The following is a 25148-nucleotide window of genomic DNA, read 5'->3' as shown; positions in this document are numbered from 1 at the left end:
CTTTCACTTCCTGAAAGTCTTGGTCATTAAAACTGGACTTTTGTCCCAAGTCAATCAGTCACCAAGAAACAAAGGAGCTTTGGCGCAATATCCTCACTAATGCATTAACAGTTATGAACATTTATCTAAATACTTTTCACATTATTCTGTGAAGACAAAATCATGACATTGGAATTGATGGAATGTGGCTAGCTGGGCCATAAAAGTAAAAGTACAACTGTTTAATGATCTAGTTGTTCATTCACATCCACTGTTTCATGCCCAACTGGGATGTGCATTGTTGGTCTATCTGGTCCAACCAGGGCTTTTACTTTTATCATTGAGGTACAGCTTAACCTTTTCTAGACATCGCTGAGTCAATCATTTTCATTTTGTAATGAAATCATTTTTTAATTTTTCAATATTTTTTCAATGCAAGAATACTTTTATTGGTGAAGTAGGTTTCAAAGTCCGGATATGATTTTTTGTGTTAGCCGCTTGGACCTCAAGCTGGGATGTGGCCAGATTTCTGTGCAGCCTCCTCAGCCCAGTGGGCCTTCAGCACAGCGACAGCTTCATCCACCTTGGAGTGCAGGGACTCTGGAGACTCCAGCATGTGGAGAAGATCACAGTTGTCCATCTCCAGCAGCATGCCGGTGATCTTTGGAGCGATGCTGGGGTGCATGTTGTGGACAGATGGGAAGAGACGCTCACCTGGAGGCAGGGAGAATAAATATCAGTAACAGTAACAGCTAATGGGGATCCATAGAAACAAACAAGCAGACTCACCTATCGTCTATTTCTGGTCCTCATGGGGAATGGCAGCCAGTATGGAGGCAATCAGAGGCTCCAGGTCCTGGACATGGACAGCAGGCTGCTGCATGAGGACCTGTGGCTGGGGAGCCATGTGCTGCTGGGAGTAGTGTACACCAGCTGTGTACTTGTTCTGGGGCACGACGCGGATCCTGGCTGTAGCTGCATCTGCACTGGCAGGGCGCTGTCTTAAGGCCTGGGTAGCTGAGAGGGAAGATCATCATAATCAAAGGGATATTCATGGCAAATACTGGCATATTGGTATTGTGTCTATGAGCAGCGTTGCTTCACTAAATATACTGACCTATGCGCTGAGAGGTCATCATACGGGGCACCTGGGAGAGTGTGGCCTTCATAGCATTGAAGATCTGAGGCCTGGGAGCCGATAGACACATGGTGTTGGGCATGTTTTGGAAGTGTTGAGGTTTCACACTCTGGGTAGCCAAGCAAGGAGTGGGTCTCAGCTGAGCCAGCTGGTTGGTGAAGTAAGGGGCAGCACAGTTCTGGGCCTGTGGAATGGCTGCCATGAAGAATCCAGGTGGGGGAGCAACCTGGTAGAGGTTGATGCCTGGTTTGGGAACGGCACAGACGCTGGCCATCCTCTGCATGTGCTGGTTGGTTCTGTGAGCCTGGCGCTCCTCCTTGCGCTTGGCCAGGGCCACATACAGGGGCTTGGTGGCCACGATACGGCCGTTCATCTCAGTCACAGCCTTGGTGGCTGCCTCAGGGGAGGAGAAGCACACAAAGCCAAATCCCTTGCTGCGTCCACCCTCCATCATCACCTTTGCACTGGTGATTGTTCCAAAGTGGGAGAACTCTTTGTGCAGCTGCTCATCATCCAGGCGATCATGCAAGTTCTTCACATACAGATTGACACCCTGCTAGAGAGAAACCCTGTTTAGTGAGATATTTTTCATGTCTCAAATACATCAACAATGTTTACCAAGACTATCAACTTCTTTTTCTTATATAGTCTTTTTTTTTTTAAATCTTTTTTTCTTATACACACACCTGGTATCTGGTCCTGCGGCCCTGCTTCATTTGCTCAAACTGGCGCTTCAGCACAGTCTGGCGCTCTCCTCTCTTCTGGGCGCGGCCCACATAGACCCGCCCCCCATTTATCTCCCGGCCATTCATCTCATCAATGGCCCTCTTGGCATCCTCATGCCTTTGGAAGTTGACAAATCCAAAACCAATGGACTTACCAGTGTCATCAGTCATGACACGGACGCTCAGGGCTGGTCCAAATCTCTCAAACCTCTCCTTAAGGCGCTGGTCATCCATATCCTCTCCAAAGTTTTTGATGTACACGTTAGTGAACTCTCAGACCCTGCATCCAAGTTCAGCCTCTCGTTCTTTGCAAGATTTGAAGTGTCCAATAAACACTTTTCTGTCATTCAATAACGTTCCATTGAGTCTCTTAATAGCTCTCTCAGCAGCCTCCTGTCTATTATACTGCACAAAGCCATAGCCTTTAGAGCCATTCTCATCAGATACTACCTTGCAGGAAAGGATGTCCCCAAACTCAGAGAACCTGTCGTAGAGGTCCTTGCTGTCAAAAGTCTCCACTAAATTCTTAATGAAGATGTTGCCTACCCCACTATTCCTCAGAGAAGGGTCACGCTGAGACCACATGATGCGTATAGGTCTTCCATTGACATCATCAAAGTTCATGGTGTCCAGGGCACGCTCTGTGTCAGCTTGCTGTTGAAAGTTGACATAGGCATACCCAAGAGATTGGTGTGTTATCATGTCCCTGCACACTCTTATAGAGATGATTGGACCACAAGGGCTGAATTTCACATGCAGCATTCCCTCAGTGGTGTCCCTGTGGAGATCTCCTACATACAAGGAGGCCATTGATTGAATGGGCGCACTAGGATTCATGTCTGATGGCCCTTTCAGACAGCAAAAGTTTAAAAAACTGTGAAAAGAACAAATAACATCTACCTATCTTGCTCTACACAGAGGAATTGCAGGTAAATGAATGTCAGGAGTACTGTAGCTGGATTTTAGAACCCCAGCTGCGTGTTCTACATTATGTCATCACATTGTGACATCCTTGACGACTGTATGTGTTGTGTGTAATGTTTTTGAAAAATTCAAACTCCAGTCATTGTTACCTCACAGACCACAGCCAGGGTCCATTTTGTAGCTACGGCCCTGGGTCCAACCATGGTGGCAGGGCCTTCTTTGAATGTATCATTTCATAGGAAGCTTTGATAGAAGTTGAAACATTTAAAACATAACAACACTATTAATTGAACTAACAGACATTTGTTTGTTGATTCTCTAAACAACTGTTCAACATAGACACATACAGCACATTGTAAAATGTTTAAATAACTTTTTCCTACACTTTGCAAACACTGTATAGACATAGAGCTTCAGATGTAGGATTGACAAACATTCAGATATTTCTTCTAGCTGTTTCCCTTTTTCTTTTACTCTTTTATGGTTTGTAATAATAATAATACATTTATTTATAGAGCACATTTTCGTACAGAGACTGCAACTCAAAGTGCTGTACATAAAAAGTCAGAGAAACAATAGTACAATAGAAGACACAACACCCCCCAACTTTAGACCCTCGCAGAGGACGAGGAAAAACTCCCAAAGAAAAAAAAAAGAAAAAAAAGAAAATGGAAGAAACCTTGGGAGGGGCTACTCAGAGTGGGATCCCCCTACCAGGATGGTCAGGCGTGCAATAGATGTCGAGTTTGGGCAGGCAAAAAGTACAAAATACAAATTGTCATGATGAGTGTGGGACATCCCGATCTGACGTGACATCACAGCAGACAGCAACTCAGTCAGTGCCGCCCTGTGGGAGGGGGGTCTGGTTTAGGGAACTTGTGTAGGGAAGGTGTAGAATGGTGCAGGGTAGAAAGGAAGTGTTGATCAACTCAGGGTCCTTGGCTGGTGCTGGTGATGCTGGCTGGGACCGGGGCTTGATCTGGAGTCGATGGGTTGGGTCGTGGAGTGTGTGCACTGCTGCTCTGGTGGTGTAGGCAAGGGGTTAGTAAGGCAGTGTGTGTGTGAGGGAAGGTGCAGTGAACTTCCCTGTTGGGGCGGGGTGTTGCTCCTCTCCTGGTCCTTGTGCTGGTGCTGGTGTTGGAGTTGTTGGCCAGGGCTTGTGCTGGTACTGGTGCTGGTGGTGTTGCTGGTACTGATACTGATGGTGCTGTTGCTGGCGTTGGAGAGTGTAGATCATCGAGGGTGGGCGATGTGATGTGTGTGAAGGTGTGGGGGGACATGCAGCGTTCGGCCTGTAGAGGGAGCTACAGGACCGTGGCCAGGGTTATGTCGGCGAGGCTCCGTTGCACACCTGTTGCAAATGAAGCCTCGTTGACTAAATGGTTTAAGATGTGTGTGCCTCTGTTTGGCAGGAGAACGGCGACTGGGAAGTCGCCGAGTGTTTTGAGGAGGCTGGAAAGCCAACGAACTGACTTTATGAATAAACGGGACCTTTCCCTCACTACACCACTGCGTCTGCCTCTGTGTATCACGGACATTGTTACAGAAGGCAAGTTTAAATTAGTGTGTTTTGTTTCTTAAAGGTGTTAAGAGTTTCTACCTCTCTGATATGGCCTGGTAGGGCGTTCCAAAGCTTAGGGGCATAGCAGCTAAAAGCCGCCTCACCGCTTCTCTTACGGTTTGGAGTCACTAAGAGAGAGGCAGTGGAGGATTTAAGGGTTCTATTAGGGACATATTCCTGAATGCAATCACCCAAGTATCTTGGTGCTAAACCTTTCACCATTTTGAAAACCAGAAGAAGAACCTTAAAATCTATTCTAAAGCTCACAGGCAGCCAGTGTAGTGTACGGAGTGCTGGGATAATGTAGTCTCTCTTTTTTGTGTGAGTCAATACCCTTGCAGCCGCGTTCTGAACTAACTGTTGGTGTTTAATACTTTTCTGGGGGAGACCAGAGAGAAGGCTATTGCAGTAGTCTACACCAGGGGTTCTCAACCTTTTGCAAGCTGGGCCCCCCTAAAGCTGGTTCATTGCAGTTGGGGCCCCCCCTCCTCCCGGCGCCACCCCCCCCCCCCCTTCCCGGCGCCACCCCCACTACACCACCTTGCATAGATAGATAGATAGATAGATAGATAGATAGATAGATAGATAGATAGATAGATTTCTAATGTGAGCTTGCAGGCATTATTATTATTATTATTATGAGTAGTGGTAGGCCTATTATCATTACTAGGCTATTGCTATATAATTATATGAGGTTACATGCTTTATTGTTGTTGTTGTTATTATTATTATCATCATCAGTAGGCCTATTATCATTACTAGGCTATTGCTATAATTGGGAATTGGCACCAGACCTCTGATATGAATTCATGCTTTATTATTGTTATTATTACTAGGCCTATTAGTAGGCATATCATCTGCATTTTTTACAGAAGCTTGCAGGTAGGCGATTTTAATGTGAGACCTGAGCCTGCTTTGCCTTGCAAAGATCCTCAATTCTTGGCGCAATGTCTGATAAACATAGCCTCAAATCATCCTCGATTTGTGCACGATTGCGGTATTTCATTTTGAGTGCAGTAATTTTTGAGAATCTTGCCTCACACAAATATGTCGACGCGAAAGGGAGGAGAATCTTCAAGGCGACGTCACAGAGTTGAGGGTATTCCTGCATCAATGCTGCCCAGAATGACGAAAGAGGGCAGGAGGTAAAGAGTTCCTTCAGCCTACTGTCACTCTTCAGCTCAATAAGCTGTTCCTGCATATCAATTGACAGCTCGTTTGCTGTGCACACAAATGGATCTCGAACCCACGCAAAAGAGCGATAATCCTCTTTAAAGTACGTCGCATATTGTTTTCTCATTGCTGACAGGTGCTCAGACGCTGATTGAAATAGAGAGGAGAAATCGTGTGACGTGCCTGCATCAGTGATAAAGTCTGCAAGGCTGGGGAACATGTCGCAGTTCCCTCGACTGATGCGGCCACGCCAGAGGTCAAGTTTTTGTGTGAAGGCGTCCACTCTGTCTGCGAGGAGCAAAATATGAGTTTCGCGGCCTTGCAAAGACAGGTTGAGGCCATTCAAGCGGTCAAATATATCGACCAAATAGGACAGAGACGCAAGCCACATAGTGTCATCCAGATGCTTCGCCAGATCTGATTTGATTTCTGTCAAAAACCACTTCACCTCCTCTCGCAGCTCATACAACTGCTGTAACACCCGCCCCCTGGAGAGCCAGCGAACTTCAGTGTGCAGAAGCAGCTGTTCGTGCCCTGACCCCATCTCCTGGCAGAGGACCCCAAACAAGCGAGAGTTTAGCGGCCGTGATTTGATGAGATTCATCATTTTCACGGATTGGTTCAGCACGGAGTCAAAGAGAACCGGCATTTTTTTAGCAGCTAGTGCTTCGCGATGGACCATGTAATGTGTCCATTTCACAAGTGGAGCTACTTGCTGAACGCGAGCAGCTAGGCCACACTCACGGCCCGTCATTGCCCGCGCACCATCCGTGCATAGGCCAACGCATCGGTCCCAAGCCAAACCATTTTCATTGATAAATATATCGAGGACATTGAAGATGGCTTCTCCTGTAGTGTGCGACTTTAGAGGCCGGCAAAACAGGACATCCTCCTCAATCGCCTTGTCCCGCAGATACCTGACATAGGTGAGGAGCTGGGCCTGCCCAGCAATATCAGTGGATTCGTCCAGCTGCAGCGCGTAGTAAGGACTCTTTTTTATGAACTCTATCAGTTGCTCTCTGATATCATTATCATGTCTGAAATTCTCCTAGCGACTGTGTCATTGGACAGTGGTACTGTACCGAGTTTGGCTGCTGCACTATCTCCTATCATTATTCTGCACATGTCTTGCGCGGCCGGCAAAATGAGAGTCTCGGCAATTGTATGCGGTTTACCCAGTTTACCTATTCTTTTGGCCACTGCATACGATGCCTCCAAACACTGTTTAGACACAGTGCTGTGCATTGAAATGGTTGCCTGTTGCTGATGGAGGCCATCAAGCTTTCTTTTAAAATATTCAGCCGGTTTATCCTTAATGCCAGCATGCTTTGTTTCGAGGTGCCTTTTTAGTTTGCATGGCTTCATGCTGTCGTTTGCCAGCACCTCGGCACACACGACACACTGAGGTCTCAGATCAGCCGTGACTGTAAACCCAAACTGCAGGTATGCTTCATCGTACCTTCAAAGCTTTTTTGCAGCTGGTGGTGCGTCGGTTGCCTTGTTGGTCCTCACAAGAAATCTCCCCATTTTTGTTTGGTTTTGAAATAATTTGGATGTGGATTAGTTGTGTTTTCAATAAAGTTTATGCTATGATGTAACGATGTGTGCGTGTGTGTGGCTATGTTGAGAGACTAGTATCGGGGGCTAATCAGTCGGGACTTAGGCACGATCTTTAATACAACAGTACACAATAACGATTTTGCAGGCAATGCAGATTTTATTTTAAGACTTAACAATTGTAGTCCTTTGTGAGTGAGTGAGTGGGTGAGTGTGTGTGTGTCTTAGTCGCGTGGGTCGTATAGTTGTGTTGCAACACGGTGAAAAAGTTGCTAGCTAGTTAGCTAAGTGCACGCCTAGCAGTTAATTTGGCTATGGCTGAGATGGGGATAATCTTTAAAAAGACAGTTTGTGGGGTTAGTCTTTAAAAAGACTGTTTGGGTTTTGAAGTATAGGCCTAAGTAAATCGATATCGATAACAGATAGACTAGCGAGAGCTGGCACAAGCGAACTTGGCAAGAGACTAGACTAGAGTGAATGGAGCTACTACGCGTGTGCGGACGCTTATATAGTAGCACTTACGTGACGTCGCGTCACAGGCTCAAAATACTACCCCCTGTATTGGTAGATTTGAAATGAAACTGTGTGGTTGATTTGTTTGTGTGTTATAATAGTCCAACCACTTGCATTTCGACATGGGGGGAATCTGTTGCATCTCCTTTGTTGGTCTACTAATAGTCTGTGAGTCCGTGTTTTTTCGTGTTTTTTTCCCCTGCCATCCTGTAGCCTACTCGCGCCCCCCCCGGGAGGGTGGATTCCAGGTGGAACATCATCTTAGCAGCTGTGAGGGGAGAATAAGGAGCCTATTTTTACTTCAACTTTCCACAGAGCCTGACTGTGTAATAGGAGTGTGTGTGTGTGTGTGTGTGTGTGTGTGTGTGTGTGTGTGTGTGTGTGTGTGTGTGTGTGTGTGTGTGTGTAGGAGTGAGTGTGTACGTGTATGGGTACGGGACAGACTATTCGTTATCAATCAAGTGTTGTTGCCAGTAGTTCTTGGGGGTTGGTAGGACTATTTTTCAGAGAGTTGTTGACTATGCCAGCTTGCAATATTGAAGAAAACTTTTTGGAGCTCCACTCAAGCAGGTATTTGATCGGTTTAACGCACATGTGTCAAACTCAAGGCCCGCGGGTCGAATACGGCCCGCCACGTCATTTTATGTGGCCCGCGAGAGCTTAAAAAGTACATAATTGTCTTAAAATAAAAGTCTACGCTGCTTTATAGCGTACAGTGACCATGAACTCCATCTCCCACAATGCATGTGAAATTTGCGACCCGCGAAATGACGGGATCCTGCCGCTAGATCGCATATCAGCTTTTGACTAAACCGGTGATGGATATGAAAAAGATCTACAAATAATCCCAAAATGTCCAAGAAGAGAAAAGTCGATGCAGAGGGAAGGCAATTTAATGAAAGGTGGGAAGGCGAATACATGTTTTTGCTTCAAGGAGAAAAACCGATGTCTTCTGTGTTACGAGGCAGTGTCGGTGATGAAGGAGTACACTCATTAGTTGGAGGTAAGCCTCTGTAAGGCTGTCTACAGCTATTTGTTTTTGTTAAATGCCACACATGTGCCACATGTTTTAGCAGCTCACAATTATTTGTTCTACCATAGTTCTGCCCTTCTCAACTGTGACAAAAAAGGTTTTTTAAAAAGTTGATTTGTAATAACTTGTTTAATCATATTTGTCTTTGTTATTCACTTGAAAAGTTTGATCTTTGATTGATGGAGTAATGTGGGTTTCTTAACCTGATAAATGTTATTATAAATGTTATAATAACAGTGCAATGTGCTTACATATATTTTTACATTTATGTAAATGCATGTACAATATTTGTACACTTGAATAAATAATAATCAAATGCAGAGTTATTTGTTACAATATGTTAAGGAGAAGTAACATGTATACAGTCTTACAGTTACAACCGGCCCTTTGAGGGCAACCATGATGCTGATGTTGCCGGGGGTGAAAATGAGTTTGACACCCCTGTTCTAGACTGACAACTATGAACTATGAGCTGTCGAGTGGTAAAGCAATGTTAATTGCAGTTTTGGTGTTTTCCGTGATAACTCCCTGCCTTCTGCGTATCAACTACAGTATTGTTTGTGTTGTAAAGTGGCGGGCGTCTCCTTTCCTTGACTTTATATACAGTACAGAGGGCTGTAGCTTCCGTTTACGGCCACACCGCCCTGAACACACCCGATCTCGTCTGATTTCGGAAGCTAAGCAGGGTCGCGCCGGGTTAGTACTTGGATGGGAGACCGCCTGGGAACGGCTCATGACCCCCCCAAGTCCCTATTGCTCAACCTGGGATCGGACGAAAATTGATCAGAAAGAAGGACGCCCCCTGGTGTTCACTGGCCTCAAGTTTTATTTACAGAAATGTCATGTATAAGAATTGATTGAAATCCACTTGGCTGCTGAATGTTGTTTGCATTATTTGCATAGTTTGAGTTGATGTAGATTGATGAGATTGATATATTTAGGTGGAAAAGTGTACATAAAGGGTGTAAGAATGTATTTAATGCACTCTCACTTTGTCTGGATGACATTTGAGCCATTCACACGACTCATTGTAATGACCACCCAGGGGGTGCAGCCAGCACAATCTAATTAGCAATGCATATTGACACCTCTGAGTCTGGGAGAAGACACAAAGACAACTTCTCTGTTTTATCTGGTTTTAACCTATGTAACTTGATTTCTTTCATTTGGTTTACTTGGTCACATTTAAGGTTATTGGTAACTGTTAAATAAACCACCATTCATATCTCTTTCCTCCGTAGCCCTTCTTAGCCTTACTCATGTGTTATTAGTTGATAAACTACATTCGAGGTCAACCTACTAATCTTATTGGAGTGTTAGAAATTATTTTTATAAAAACAGTTTATTATTGCTATAATAAAAATACATTACTGCAGTGTGCTAAATTTACTAATGTGATGGCCTGTTGATAAATGAGCGATGGATCAAGCATTAGTCCCATAGTACGTTGGATTAATACATGGAGAGGTTGAGCCAGGTCATCAAGAAAGATGTTGCAACACACGCTTACACAAAGAGCTATAGTGGAATAATACCAGGCCAGGGAGGACAGGCTAGGGAGGACATACCAGAGTAGGTATCTTATCTCTTACAGGGTGCTGACTCCGCAGATAGGACAATGGTGTGACCAGCCCGTAAACAACAAGGGATGCCAAGTCTAAACCGCGGTTCCTCCCCAACCAAATAGCCAATCACAATCATTTTGTATACTGTAAATACTTTGTTTGACTGTTTGAATGCATCCATTTTTGGAGGGTTGGTTACAGATTAACAGCTTGCTGACTGTGATTTTCTTCGCCAAAAGTGGTCCTTGTACAAGCCTAGAATTCTGACATATAATTAAATAGCTAAAAGTAAGAAGTAGTTTGTCTTCTCTTCAAATAAAGAACACATTTTCTCACAGGAGTCAGAGTAAATTGTAGTCTATAATACTTGATCACCATTGATGCATTGCTTTGACCAAAAAATACCATAGTGTATTTCCCCTTTATAAGGGGAAACTGATCATACAAACCATACCATTTCTGAATGCTTGCACCTCGTGTTATGATGTGTGACATGAGATATGCCCCACCATCCTACTTACCATGCAGCCCATAATTAATAAACTGGGTGTTGGTAAAAGTATTTTCTTAGAGCTTATACTCTAGGTGTTTGACCTACAATCATTTTTGACATGTCCCACCCTCCTCTTTTTTTCTGAAACCCAAGCATACAGAGATTCCAAAATAGTTTAAATACTTTCATAATACTTTTATTTATATTTTTACTTAAAAATGTTATTCACAAATTACCAAATAGTATTACAGTTTTATTCTTTAACTAGAATGTGTTTCGTCCCAACGAACTGCGAGAGTGTGGTTGCTAAAATGCCGCAGATGGTCACCAACAGTTACTGAATAAGACATGAGAACAGTGCATTTTGTGAAACGAAAATGCATTCAAAATTTACAAAGAACCCAATGTAAAGGTTTCAACATGCACATTTTTCCATTTACTACATATGCACTCAGATTCCATGTATGGGGCACAGATATATTATTTTTATGACACACAAACACAAGTAGGCAGACCTGTTTAGTTGAAAGCCCACTCACCACGTCAAGGTACAGGCCATGAGTGAGATGACGAGAGACAAACATTTACAAACATTTGTAAACATTTAGTTAAACATGGAGCTGACAAAGACATACAAACATCACAAGGACATGCACACAAAAACATTAATAATTGAGAACACATAAGATACAAATTCACAATAGCTTTGTACAGGCCAAAGCCCAATAAAGAACTACAAGATTATCCAAAGACACAGGTCACCAAGCAACAAATGCTCAAGCCATTCCTCTCTGTTACATTTTTTGTGTGTGTTTTTTTGGCAAACTTTTGTTAAACATGAAGCGGACAAAGACATACAAACATCACAAAGACATGAAGCTGACAAAGACATACAAACAGCACGAGGACACGCATGACAAAAACACAGGTTAATTGAACATAAACTAACAATAAAGGGTATGTAAATTAATTGTGTTAGATTGAAACAGAGGTTAGATTGGACCGGATATTGGACATAGACCAGAACATGTTTGTATAAAAAAGATACTACAAAGTGCATTTTTAACTACAATATAAATAATAAAAAAAGACAAGAACATTCTTTAATTAAACTACAAAGTGCATTTTAACTACAATATAAATAAATAGGCTGACTGTATTGCTCTACTTGCTAAAACACTTTGAAACACTTTGACTCAAACAAACAAACAAAAACAAGCTTTTTTTCTCTTTCTTTCTCTCTCTTAAAGATGGCATAGGAGAAGTGGCATCACACAGGTAAGTCACAGGTATTTTTAAATAGTTTTTCCTCTTTTCTAACTCGGCATGCTTCATCCACCACACTTTTGAAGTGTTCAAAACTATCGTACACAACATCTTCAAAACCAGAGGTAGTGGATTTTCTAGTTGCCGGGCAATAGGAGAAGATTTTCTGGAAGCTTCCAGCTGCTTTGTCTTTGGAGGGTGTGTACCTCTTACGCTGCCCACCACACTGAGGCACTTGGCAAGCCCCACATGGCCGCAAGGACTTATTAGGCATGTATGGCTTGGTTGTTGGTGCAGGGGGCTGTGCCACAGGTACAAAGCTCTGACTGCATGATGGCCCACGAAATATGATGGAGGGAGCCTGTGGCTGTGCAGGAAGAACCAGGAGTACGGGTGCTGCCGACACAGCGGGTGGTTGTTCCACTGCACAGCAAAGGCCATCAGGTATACCTGAAACACATGACCATTTTGACTGTTATTGGATATGCTTAGAAGTGATGACTAAAGCTGTGAAATAAAATGCATCATTGAAACTACGCTATATCGAAGTGTTTTTTTTTTTTAATTACTCACTTGGAATGGCATAATCCCACATCTCTGTGAAGGAATGGCATTGTACAGGTGTGCGTGCAACCCCTCCAAAGAGTTACTGCCTCGCCGGCACCTGTGCTTGTTCAGCCGAACGCCATTCAGCACCACCACCTTCACAGAAACATACAGCTGTATGCCAGGGGGATCCTGTAAAGCACAACGAATTGCAAGTTCCTTATTTATTCTGGTGTCCTTTGAAATGTTGCCATACAAGTTTGAATGGTTTTATAATGACACAAGATGACTGCAAAGACATTAACCCACCTGCATGCAACTGAGATGCTTGCTTACAGTTGCCCAGTGAGCATCAACTGCCTCTGTCGACTTGAACAGGTGGATTCCGTCAATGTCAAGGCCTGCTGGTCCCCTGAACTCGGCAATGATGGACTCAATCACCAAAGCGGTCTCCTGTAACATATATATTCTCAGCTTTGAGTGTTGTCACAACTAGAATGAGTGTAACACAACTGATGGACGGAGTAGGTTTTACCAATAACAAAACTGGCTTTATTTTCCCATATGGTGCAATTATCAAACAAACAAATGCACAAAACGTCTGCACCAAATCCAAATGACAAAGACAAAAGATAGCAAAGGCAAAACAAAGGAAACAGCATGACACGCCAATGCTGGGCCAAGACCAGCGGCGTAGGCAGTGTCTGCTGCAGGTCGAGTCTGCCGAAGGAGGAGGAGGAACCAGAGCTTTTAAACAGTCAGGTGAACCTGCGCGTCGGGTGCACCCAATTAAGGCTTGTCACCTCCAATCAGGCAAACTGCACACCTGGAACACTCACAGAAACAACGAGGACAAACAGAGGGTTAAATATGGTGAAGGGAAAGGCACAGGCCAGCGGGCCGTCACAGTGTTAAATCAGTCGTTACTCCTAATGATCTTACATTTATTTTCAAAACTAGATCTGAGTGACACCTTAGTCCAGTACAGTTGAATCCATATTGACAAATAAGCAAGTATGTTTGCTTCTTATTCATGAAATTCATACATGGATCAATATCACACTTACCACAACCCCACAGGTAATGCGCCTGACATACGACCTGACCTGGTGAGGCTTGAGGAAGGCCATCATCTCCTCGTCCGAATACCTGGCGTACAGCTCTTGGTTGCCGCTCCTGACCGCCTGGACTAGGAGCATCATGTCCGCCTTGTTGTAGGCGAGCACCGCACCTGCCAAGGCACTCATGAACACCCCGTACTTGGCGTGGCTCTGTTTGATGACAACAGCATCCCAGCGGTGCAGCCAGGGTCGGATGTCCAGTCTGACCACAGTACCCCTCTGCACCCAGTCACCAAACAGATTCTCCAGGAAGGATGAACCGCTGAAATTATATCAACATTTTGTGTACGTGTGTTACATGTTTTGATAACTGTGTTATCCATGTGTGTCTTGCAAAAAAATTATATGAAGTTAACTGATATGTACATCACTTGGATTATCAATTTCATCATAGGTTTCAATGGAATTGTTATTAAACTTACCGACAGCAGTTGTTGTCTGCATATAAGACTTTTGGCGCAGGAGCATTGGCACGTCGAAACCGGGCAATGAGACCTCTCGCCATGCTCTTGTTCTAAGTGTGTGGGTACACTTTTTATGGGATGTTTGTTCGTTCTCAACTCCGTGTCACCAGACCCGTTAGCTGCTAGCGCTAGCCAGCTAGCCTACTGACAGGTTGTCAATACGTTGTCATTACACATTAACAAGCCAAATCCCGCATATGTCAACGATGGTATGGTCAGTTGCTGATTTCCAGACAATCTTTTATCTTTTGACAAAATCGGCACAGCTTTATACATGCCTAACAAATGTCTAACTAGCGAAGGATGAAGAGGATAAAACTTACCTGAGTAACAGTAACGTCGTACATGAGATTCACCGATAGTGGCCTCCGGAGCCGTATAAATTAGATGACGTTTGAAATTCCTCGCTCAATGATTGGTGAGTTGAGCGCTACAAAATATTAAAACATCTTTCAATTCAACAAAAAAACCTGATCAGCTGGTTCATTTAGGAATAGAAAAGACAAAGTCATTGGTGGGTTAGCGCTCAACTTTGCTCAACGGCGCTCAACCATTGGTCGGTTGAGGATCCGGTGCCGTAAGCTTTTCCTCATTTCGACCAGTAGGGTGTACTATTGTATCACCACTGTAGTTATAACAGTGCTGTAGTGTGAACACAGCTCCAGTTTCATATTGCTGTTTTGAACAGTTTATCCAATTTGCTCCAAAACCACCTGCTAAGAATTGGTGACTCACTCAGCCTTCTCTTGATCTAGATTCTAGAGTCTATGGTCACGCACACCACTGCATGTCAGACATGCTTTTAAGGTATATACCCTGTAGATCCCTCAGGTCCTCAGGTACTGGCCTTTTAACTATTCTGAAGATTCCAACAACACCTATCTACTTCGTGTTTCAAATGAATAGCACTGGGCAGAAGTCTGCACAGGGATGCTACAGACACATTAGCACACTGCAAAATACTGTCACCTATCTAACCATCTGTTCCAAAGCAACAGTAATATATACTGTAGGAGTCTGCAGTGCACAGGGGTTACACACTCATCAGTACCCTCTAAAATACTGTCACTATCATATTTCCTGTTCCACATGAATAGTACTATATAGGAGTCTGCAGAGGGGTTACCTTGTTGGGAAACACAGTGTTTATCTCCTGCAGCTTGGTCATGATGTGAGGGTTGGTTGCCAGATTGTAGGCCAGGAAGGACAGAGAGCTACTGGTGGTCTCATAGCCAGCAAAGATGAAAATCATCGCCTGTGACAAGATCTCATGATCGCTCAATCCTATGACGATGGAGAGAGTGGGAGAAATGGGGTGGTAGGTGTGAGAAAGGGACTTATTAGAGTGTTTCCACAGTGTATGTCAGTCTAATCAATGAAATCGATAGCTTCATTTATTAAGCACAAAATGATTTAGACTGAAAGCTATATGGGGGCAGTTTTACCGACTGTGAGGAACAGTGGGCTGAAGATGTCAAACTTGAGCATTTTCTTGATGTTGGTCATAAAGGGGTCAGAGGGGTTGTGGACTGAGTCGATGTCGACACTGAATGAAGTGCTGACGACCACATCCATACTGTATGGTCCAAAGACCCTGGAACACAACCACACAATCTTTGACCACCAGAACCACAACCACAAAATTAAAGGGGGAGTTCACTGAAATTACAAATTCACCTTATCTTCTCGGAGAGAAATACTCACTCTTTTAGTTCAATGGGCTCTTCGTTATCGGACGTCTTCTTCAGATTGCTGACCAAATTACCAGAGTGCTGCTTCATGATCCCGAACATCTGAGTTGGGAAGGATACATGGAAAAACATGATGATTGATACATGGATTAATATGTGCAAAACATGGGTTAATATCATGTTTGAAACAGGAATTATTTTAATATTTATATAGCCTGAGAATATACATTCATACAGGATACATTATGTATATAGTCAAGGAATAAGTGACTCCAAAGATGAACTATTATTCTATACTCTGTCATCTGACCACTGAACTTATCTAAGATAAGATTAAATATGCTTTATTGTCCCGGATAGAAATTTGTCTTGGACAATTAAAGTTGCTGCTTCACACAACAACAAACAACAATGAATGCACACTATACACATAGTACAAATCACATAAACACACACATACGTCAGAGTTGTTAGTCATTCATTTATTTGTGTTGTTGGAATGAATAAAAGAAGGAGAGGAGAGATGGGACTGTACCTCTTTGATCCGCCCACTGGTGAAGGAGGGAGACAGGACACTGCGGATCCGTCTCCATGTATCATCCTCAGCGATAAACACGGCGTCATACAGAGGCCCGTTGAGATAGAAATTCTAGAAAAATAATAATAATTATATACTGCAAGATTAACCTAATATTAATAATGCTATAATAACAAGGATATTATCTATTTAAGAAGCCCTTATGTTTTTTCCCCATACAACAACTTCAATTTAGCGTATTACCCTCCTGTTACTGAAAAGATGGTAGCATTCCTTGATGAGGATGGTTTAGATCATGGCTGTGTCCATGATACACAGGACGGGCTGACAGCCATCATAGATCCTACAGACCAGCAAAAACAAAGATAGTTAGATACACACTCACCCAACACTTTATTAGGAACACTATACTAATACTGGGTAGAGCCTCCCTTTGCTCTCAAAACAGCCTCAATTCTTTGTGACATTGATTCCTTTGAGATTCTGGTCCATGATGACATGATTGCATCACGCAATTCCTGTACATTTTTCAGGTGCACTTTCAAGATGTGAATCTCCCGTTCTGCCACATCCCAAAGGTGTTCTATTGGATTCAGGTCCGGTGACTGGGAAGGCCACTGAAGAACACTGAACTCATTGTCATGTTCATGAAACCAGTTTAAGATGACTTTTGCTTTGTGACATGGTGCATTATCATTCTGGAAGTAGCCATTAGAAGGTGGGTAAATTGTGGCCATGAAGGGATGCACATGGTCAGCAACAATACTTAAATAGGCTGTGGCATTCAAGCAAATATACCGTGGATAGAGACAGACAGACCCATCACAGATCCTGCACTCTTAGAAAAAAAGTGCTACCTAGAACCAAAAAGGGTTCTTCTTCCACTGTCCCTTTGAAGAAACCTTTTGGGTTCCATGTAGAACCCTTTCCACAAAAGGTTATACAGTACCGTGCGTAAGTAATGGGACAGTGAAGCATTTTTTCTTCTTTTTGGATTTGAAATAAAAACGTAGAGATTTATTTTTTGATGCCCGTGATGGGCCTAACCCAAAACTCAAAGAATATCTCGCTGTCCCTCTCCTTAAATATCATTCCCAACAAAGGACAAGGTGTGAGATACATTACAATAGCAAAGCAATTGACAAATGGTGAAAGCTGAAAAATCTGAAACATAGTCAAAACCTTAGGCTTGCCAAAATCAAGCACTGATGAGCTCAGCAATCGCAAATGGCTGAGGCTTTACTGCAAGATGCAAACCACTAGTTATCCTTAAAAAGGATAGTCAGGTTACAGTTTGCTAAGAAGTACCTAAAAAGCCTGCAGAGGTGTGGAAAAAAGTCTTGTGGACAGATAAGATGAATATTATCAGAGTGATTGCAAGAGGAAAGTTTGGAGAAAAAAGGATCTGCCCAAGGTTTACAGCATACCATCTCATCTGTGAAACATGGTGGAGGGGATGCTATGGTTTGGGCATGTATAGCTGCCACTAGAACTTGCTAACGTATCATAATTGATGATGTTACTGCTGACAGCAGCAGCAGAATGTATTCTGAAGTGTACAGAAATATCTTGTCTGGTCGAGTAAAAGCAATGCTTCCAAATTCATTGGATGGCGCTTCGTCATACAGTAAGACAATGACCCAAAACATACTGCCATTGGAACTAGGGAGATTTTCAGGGCGAAAAAGTGGAAAGTTCTTGACTGGCCATGTCAATCTTTGGATTTAAATCCTATTGAACATGCATTTCATTTTCTGATGGTAAGATTATGGGCAAAAAGACCTAAAAAACTGAAGATGGCTGGCCTGGCAGAATATCACCAGAGAAAATACCCAGCACCTGGTGGGGTCAATGGGTCCCAGACGGTTAGTGCATACAAAGTATTGTCGACCAAATACTAAATATGAGTGCATCATTTCGACCATGTATACCAATACTAGACAAAAGAAAAGAAAAGAATCTAGCAAAAGCAAACTATGTTCTGACAGGGTTTGACTCATCTAATACGACATCAGATCTGGATAGGTTCCTTGATTTCCTCTGAAAGGTGACATAGGCATGAAAACATGTACACAACATCAAGAAGAAACCATTGATTAAAGCCAAATCAATTGACAGAGGCATGGCAGAAAATGTGTGTTGTCTCTTTAAAAGAAATGTTAAAAATCTCTTTGTTTTCCCTGAATGAAACAAAGCACAGGTGTTTAAGAGGCCAGCCCCACCCCTGATTACAATGATCCACACATGGAGACAGCCAAAGCAACATAGATCAATAAGACATCCCACATGTCACACCAGAATGTGTGTTGGCAAGAGTGTGCCCTTATAGCCAGGATCCACTCTCTGGTCACATCTCCCTGATGTTGGTTATGAAGAACTTTATCAAACGTTTGGATTTGAAATTAAACAATTACTACAAGGTTAAAGTAGAGATTCTCAGCTTTTATTTGATGGTATTTGTATACACATTCGTTTCACCATTTAGAAATTACCCCACTTTTTATGCATAATCCCCCTATTTCAGTGTACCAAAAAGTAATGGGACAGACTTATCAAATGTCCAAATGAAGCAGTCATGTTTAGTATTTAGTGGACAATCCACTAGTATTTAGTGGACAATAACTGCCTGAAGTCTGCAACCCACTAACCTCACCAGACGCTGGGCATCTTCTTTGGTGATGCTCTGCTAGGCCTGTACTGCAGCCATCTTTAGTTGTTGTTTGTTTTGAGGTCTTTTTGCCTAAATTCTTATCATTAGGGAAATGTAATGCATGTTCAATTGAATTTTAATCTGAAGATTGACTTGGCCAATCAAGATCTTTCCACTAGTTGCTATGGCAGTGTTTTGGGTCATTGTTTTATTGTATGGTGTGGCTCCATCCAATGCATTTGGAGGCATTTGCTTGGACTCAAGCAGACAAGATGTTTCTGTGCACTTCAGAATACATTCTGCTGCTGCCGTCAGCAGGTACAATCATCAATTAAGACAAGTTAGCAAGTTCTAATGGCAACTATACATGCCCACACCTAACACCCCCTGCACCATGTTTCACAGATGAGGTGGTATGCTGTAAATCTTGGGCAGATCCTTTTTTCTCCAAACTTTTGTCACTCTAGTCCATGATAATATTCATCTTATCTGTCCACAATACCTTTTACGAGACCTCTGCAGGCTTTTTAGGTACTCTTTTTTAGCAAACTGTGACCATCCTTTTTGATGATAACTAGTGGTTTTTGATGTGTGAGAAAACGTGTTCTTTATTTGAAGAGAAGACAAACTACTTCTTACTTTTAGCTATTTATTTACATGTCAGAATTCTAGGCTTGTACAAGGACCACTTTTGGCGATGAAAATCACAGTCAGCAAGCTGTTAATCTGTAACCAACCCTCCAAAAATGGATGCATTCAAACAGTCAAACAAAGTATTTACAGTATACAAAATGATTGTGATTGGCTATTTGGTTGGGGAGGAACCATGGTTTAGACTTGGCATCCCTTGTTGTTCACGGGCTGATCACACCATTCATCCCAGCTGCGGAGTCAGCACTCTGTAAGAGATAAGACACCTACTCTGGTATGTCCTCCCTAGCCTATCCTCCCTAGCCTGGTACTATTCCACTATAGCTCTTTGTGTAAGCGTGTGTTGCAACATCTTTCTTGATGACCTGGCTTAACCTCTCCATGTATTAATTCAACGTACTATGGGACTAATGCTTGATCCATCGCTCATTTGTCAACAGGCCATCACATTAGTAAATTTAGCACACTGCAGTAATGTATTTTTATTATAGCAATAATAAACTGTTTTTATAAAAATAATTTCTATCAGATGATAAATGTGTCTTCCTCTTAGTTATAAACAAACCAGAATTAAATGCATAGGTCTATGTATGTATGGATGGATGGATGGATGTACTCATTGGAACAGCTGGAAGACTTTCTCTGCATCCCCGAAAAAACACATGTACGCAAGCACACACGCACGCACGCACGCACGCACACACACACACACACACACACACACACACACACACACACACACACACACACAGGCATGTTTAAGATATGCGTAACCCATGTTTATTAGTTGACTTAGTTGTGGGGTTAGTTTAGATACAGCGCACGATGCAACAAACAGGTACAATATCAGCACACCTCAGCATTGCTACACCCACGTGCTACCACAGGGAACTGGTACCCGCATAGTTAGATATGGTGCTGGTCCCACACCAGAGAGAACTGGTATGTTCCAGATCATTATACGAGGTAACTAGCTAGTAAATTATTAATTACTAGAAAGTGCTCAGTAGTCCTAGGGCTACAAACACAAGCTGACCAACCCTCCTGCAAACAGGGTGCTAATATTTCTCAATATTACCTTGTCAAAGCTAGCCAAGGTTCTCAGCTGTCCGGAAACAACAAGTAACTTAGTTAGCCGTCCGTCCCAAGTGCTAGCTGTAGCCTACACATGTGACCTTGCAAGTTCTAATAATAACCTGAGGAATTATCGTCGAGCTAGGGTTCAACAATAACAAAGAATTGAGAGCTCACAGGTTAGCCTGCTAGCTCAGAGAGTTAACAGGTGCTCAGAAGGTGAAAATCGTCGTTGAGCTGAACCGTAAGATTCTATCAGAGACAATCTAACGCCCCGTGAGAATCATAGGCTGAGGTGTAGCCAGCTACAACAATACAACTACAGTACACTTTTCAACCAAATGCCCCATGAGAATCATGGGCTGAGGTGTAGCCAGCTACAACAACACAACTACAGTACACTTTTCAAACTAACGCCCCATGAGAATCATAGGCTGAGGTGTACCCAGCTACAACAACACAACTACAGTACACTTCAGACAGTCAGAGAGTGAAGAGTGGAAAGGATGAAATGGCGCGCTTGTAGCATCCCTTTATTGGGACAGGTGATAGGCGTTGCTATCACTTGCAAGTGTGTACGAGGTGTGATTATGTGAATCAAGATGTAAATACAGTGCTCTCGGAAAGTATTCATACCCCTTCACTTTTTCCACATTTTGTGATGTTACAGCCTTTTTCCTCATCAATCTACACACAATACCCCATAATGACAAAGCAAAAACAGGTTTTTAGAAATTGTTGCTAATTTATTCAAAATAAAAAACTGAAATATCACCTTTACATACGTATTCAGACCCTTTACGTTTTTTGTTGAAGCACCTTATTGCGTATTGTGTGTAGATTAATGAGGAAAAAAAATAATTTCATCTATTTTTGAATAAGGCTGTAACATAACATAATACGGAAAAAGTGAAGGGGTCTGAATACTTTCAGAATGCACTGTATGTGCCTGTTATAGTCCCATTGTGTGATTGGTGTGTGTACTGATTTCTGGCACAGGCCTTAACTGATCCAACAAGTTCACCAATCATCAATGGTGTGATATGAAGTTGATGGATTTTAATGTTACATGCTACACCAGTGTGTGTCTAAAGTGTTGACATTGCGCGGCTGCTGCAGCAGCAACGCAAAATGATTCTTGGAGTGCTTGGAAATGGTATCAATGCTTTTTGGACGCTTAAAAACATATTCAATTAGTTTCATAGTATGGTAAAGTAATAGAAACATAGATTATAGAAATACATACAATAGTGGTACCTGTATGAAAAACAAAGTGATTGTCCTCGTTTATATTTGGAGGTAGAGGACAAACCCCAACTCTAAGATATTCAGACTTGACAAGACAGAATCCATGTACAGAATCCATAAATTAGAAGTTCCTTGCAGAAACAGATTGGGAGGCTATTTCTTCTGCATCCACACGTGAAACTGGTCACGTTTCTGGTGTAAGAGTAAATACTGCCATCTAGGGTTTAGAGATGGTTAACAGGAAATGGATACATTATTTTACGGATGTACTTTAGGCCTACGTTTGAGTAATTTAGCAGAAGCTCTTATCCAGAGCGACTTAAAATAAATAGCTACATTCATCTTCAGCTACATACATCACGGTCATCACAAGTAAGACTTTCTATAATAATAAATGCCACAAGCAGTCACAGTGGTAGAGAAAGGAAGTCAATTTAATTTAATGTTCAACTTAATTTATTGAACTTAAGACAACTATATAACTTGATTTGCTATGTATCCCTAAATAGCGGCCAATTGTGTTGAGGTTTCCAGGCTAACGGTGTCGGCATGTGCAGTCCCCTGTCTTATCTCTGCACCCCCACACGCTCTCAGCCAGGGCCACATCAACAAGGCTTTTGACAGAAAGGCTCGTCCCCTGGTTTGCCTGATTGTGTACCAGCTGAGCCATCAGAGGAGTCGCTCTCAACGAGAACATGAGGGTTGGGGCATATCTGGAGCCATCGTTCATCTGAAATTAAAAAAGTAACATCAGAGGGGAGTGCAAGGTGAGACAAGAATTGGACAAATTCAACTGAGAGTTGAAGGTCATGGACTAAATGCTATAGTAAACTAGCAACAATCACCTTCATCTACTTAGTCTATAGGTTCTCTACCATCTCTCTAATCGTCACCATGCTCACCTTCTTCAATGTCTCCCTCTCCTGTTCTAGCTTCTCTTTTTCCAGACTCTGTTTCGCTCTTTCTTCAGCCACCATCACCAGGGCCTCTCTCCTCTTGATGGCCTCTATCTCTTTCTCCATCTGTTTCTTATCCTTTTTAAATGTCTCCTTCTCCTTCCACATCTTGAGCATTTCTCGCTCCACATCCTGCCCGTCTCTTTTGATTTTCATCCACTCCTTCTTTATCATTTGCAACTCTGCTCCGACCTTCTCTGTCTTTCTAAGCATCTCTATTGAGGTCTCCTTTTCCTGCTCTAGCGTCTCCTTTTCCTGGCTCAGTTTAAGTCTTTCTTCGGCCTCCATCACCAGGGCCTCTCTCCTCTTGACTGCCTCCATTTCTTTTTCCATCTGTTTCTTGGCCTTGAGAAATGTCTCCTTCTCCTTCCACATCCCGAGCATTTCTTGCTCCACCTTCTGCCCGTCTCTTTTGATTTTCATCCACTCCTTCTTTATCATTTGCAACTCTGCTCCGACCTTCTCTGTCTTTCTAAGCATCTCCTTTGAGGTCTCCTTCTCCTGCTCTTCCTTCTCTTTTTCCTTGCTCAGTTTAAGTCTTTCTTCGGCCTCCATCACCAGGGCCTCTCTCCTCTTGACTGCCACCATATTTTTCTCCATCTCTTTCTCCATCTGTTTCTTGGCCTTGAGAAATGTCTCCTTCTCCTTCCACATCCTGAGCATTTCTTGCTCCACCTTCTGCCCGTCTCTTTGGATTTTCACGCTCTCCTTCCTCATCATATTTAACTCTGCCTCTGCCTTCTCAGCCTTTCTAAGTATCTCCTTTGAGGACTCCTTCTCTTTCTCAATCTCCATCATGAGGATCTTGATCCCACTGTCCATCTCCTCCCTCTCCCTATTGAACTCATTCCTGTCCTCCTGCAGTCTTTCTGCCTTTCTGGCCAGGATCTCCTCCTCCCTCTGCCTAACTTTCTGGTCCCTTCTCTTTTGTTTCTCATATTCCTCTATCTTTTTCTCAAACTCTGCCTTCTCTGTCTTAATCCTCTCATGCTCCTTCCTGATATCCTCAATACTCATATATATTTTCACCTCCATTGTTTTTATGCACCTACAGTAGATAGAACACAAACAAAAATTATTGAAATAATCTCCACACACCCATACTATAATGCAACAGGAATGTCAGAAAGATTCCCCAAATGAGAATGGGATAACAATCTTTGAGTTTGCCCTCCTGAATCAGTCAACAAATACCAATACACCGATTGGCAGCAAAGAAATGTTATTATCTATAATGTGTGTTCGGCTGGCGTCATAATGGGTTTGGAATGACTATCATGGTAATTCACTGCCTAACAACTCTTATCAGCGTTCGATGCAATGGTTCGAAGTGACTTGGTCCTGTCAGAGGCCTATGTTAGAGTCAGCAAAAGCTTCCAGTGTGGGTTGGCTGGCTATGTTTGTTGACACGCCTTGAAATATAGCCTACAATTGTGGCCAACAGGTCAAATATCAGTGGCCATATAATGGGCACATTTTATTAACTGGAATCGGCCTGGTACAGGTAGGAGCCTATAGGCTAATAAGCAGAAGACCTCGGCAAAATTAAAATAGCCCTAATTCAATTCATGGGTTAGGTCTGGGTTAGTTCATTTAGGTCTCTCATAATAATAATAAAAAATATATTTTATTTGGAATGTGTTTTTCATTTGTAGCTGACAATTTCAAAGCCTGTGCAGTTGAGTGCAATAGACACACGAACAAAAACACAAACAAAACACTAACAACAACAAGAGGACAGGACCTAAAGGAAGGCCTTTCTAAAGATGTGAGTTTTTAGGCATATAGAAATATCCAACGCTGAATTCGATTTAATGGGAATATCATCTCCTAGTGACAGATATCTCTCAGTGACATTTTTACGCGTCCCTTGTCCAAATGCTGTAAAGGTAGTCGGCCTATGCCGTCTCAAGTATTTACAAATACAAGTGTTATAAAACTATACTATATGTCAACTATACTACATCTCTGGCCTACATTAGCCTACCTCAGTCAGTAGGCTGTGTATAAGCGCCGAATCTTCCGGTTATAATCTCTTTATATCTCACTCTGGTAATACTGATTGCACAGGTTCAGGTTGCGTCTTAGCTCGTTATGCCACTGAACTAAAAGTTCAAGAACTTTGTGTATTATTGCAGAACATTCTCAATTCTGTGTACATATCAACGTCATAATGATACCAATAGCAACGCATTTTGGGTGGAATCCTAACTCCAAATCCGCGCGCGTAAATCTTGCATTCATGTCAATGGGAAATTGATTCGATTTACACGCGGATCGGA

General features: G+C 42.7%; 1 pseudogene across 1 annotated transcript; it reads right to left on the bottom strand.

Annotated features, from left to right (window-relative positions):
* Positions 1–484: 484 nt before the first annotated feature.
* Positions 485–2679, bottom strand: LOC310821243 (polyadenylate-binding protein 1A-like; annotated as a pseudogene). The gene is made up of 4 exons: positions 1804–2679; positions 1097–1670; positions 769–996; positions 485–693 (listed from the first exon to the last, which is right to left on the bottom strand). The product of its transcript is annotated as a polyadenylate-binding protein 1A-like (transcript).
* Positions 2680–25148: the final 22469 nt, after the last annotated feature.

The sequence above is a fragment of the Argentina silus genome, assembly GCF_951799395.1.
Source record: "Argentina silus genome assembly, chromosome: 21".
Taxonomy (NCBI): Eukaryota; Metazoa; Chordata; class Actinopteri; order Argentiniformes; family Argentinidae; genus Argentina; species Argentina silus.
Note: the sequence above shows the minus strand (reverse complement) of the source record. Positions and strands in the feature narration are given on the sequence as shown.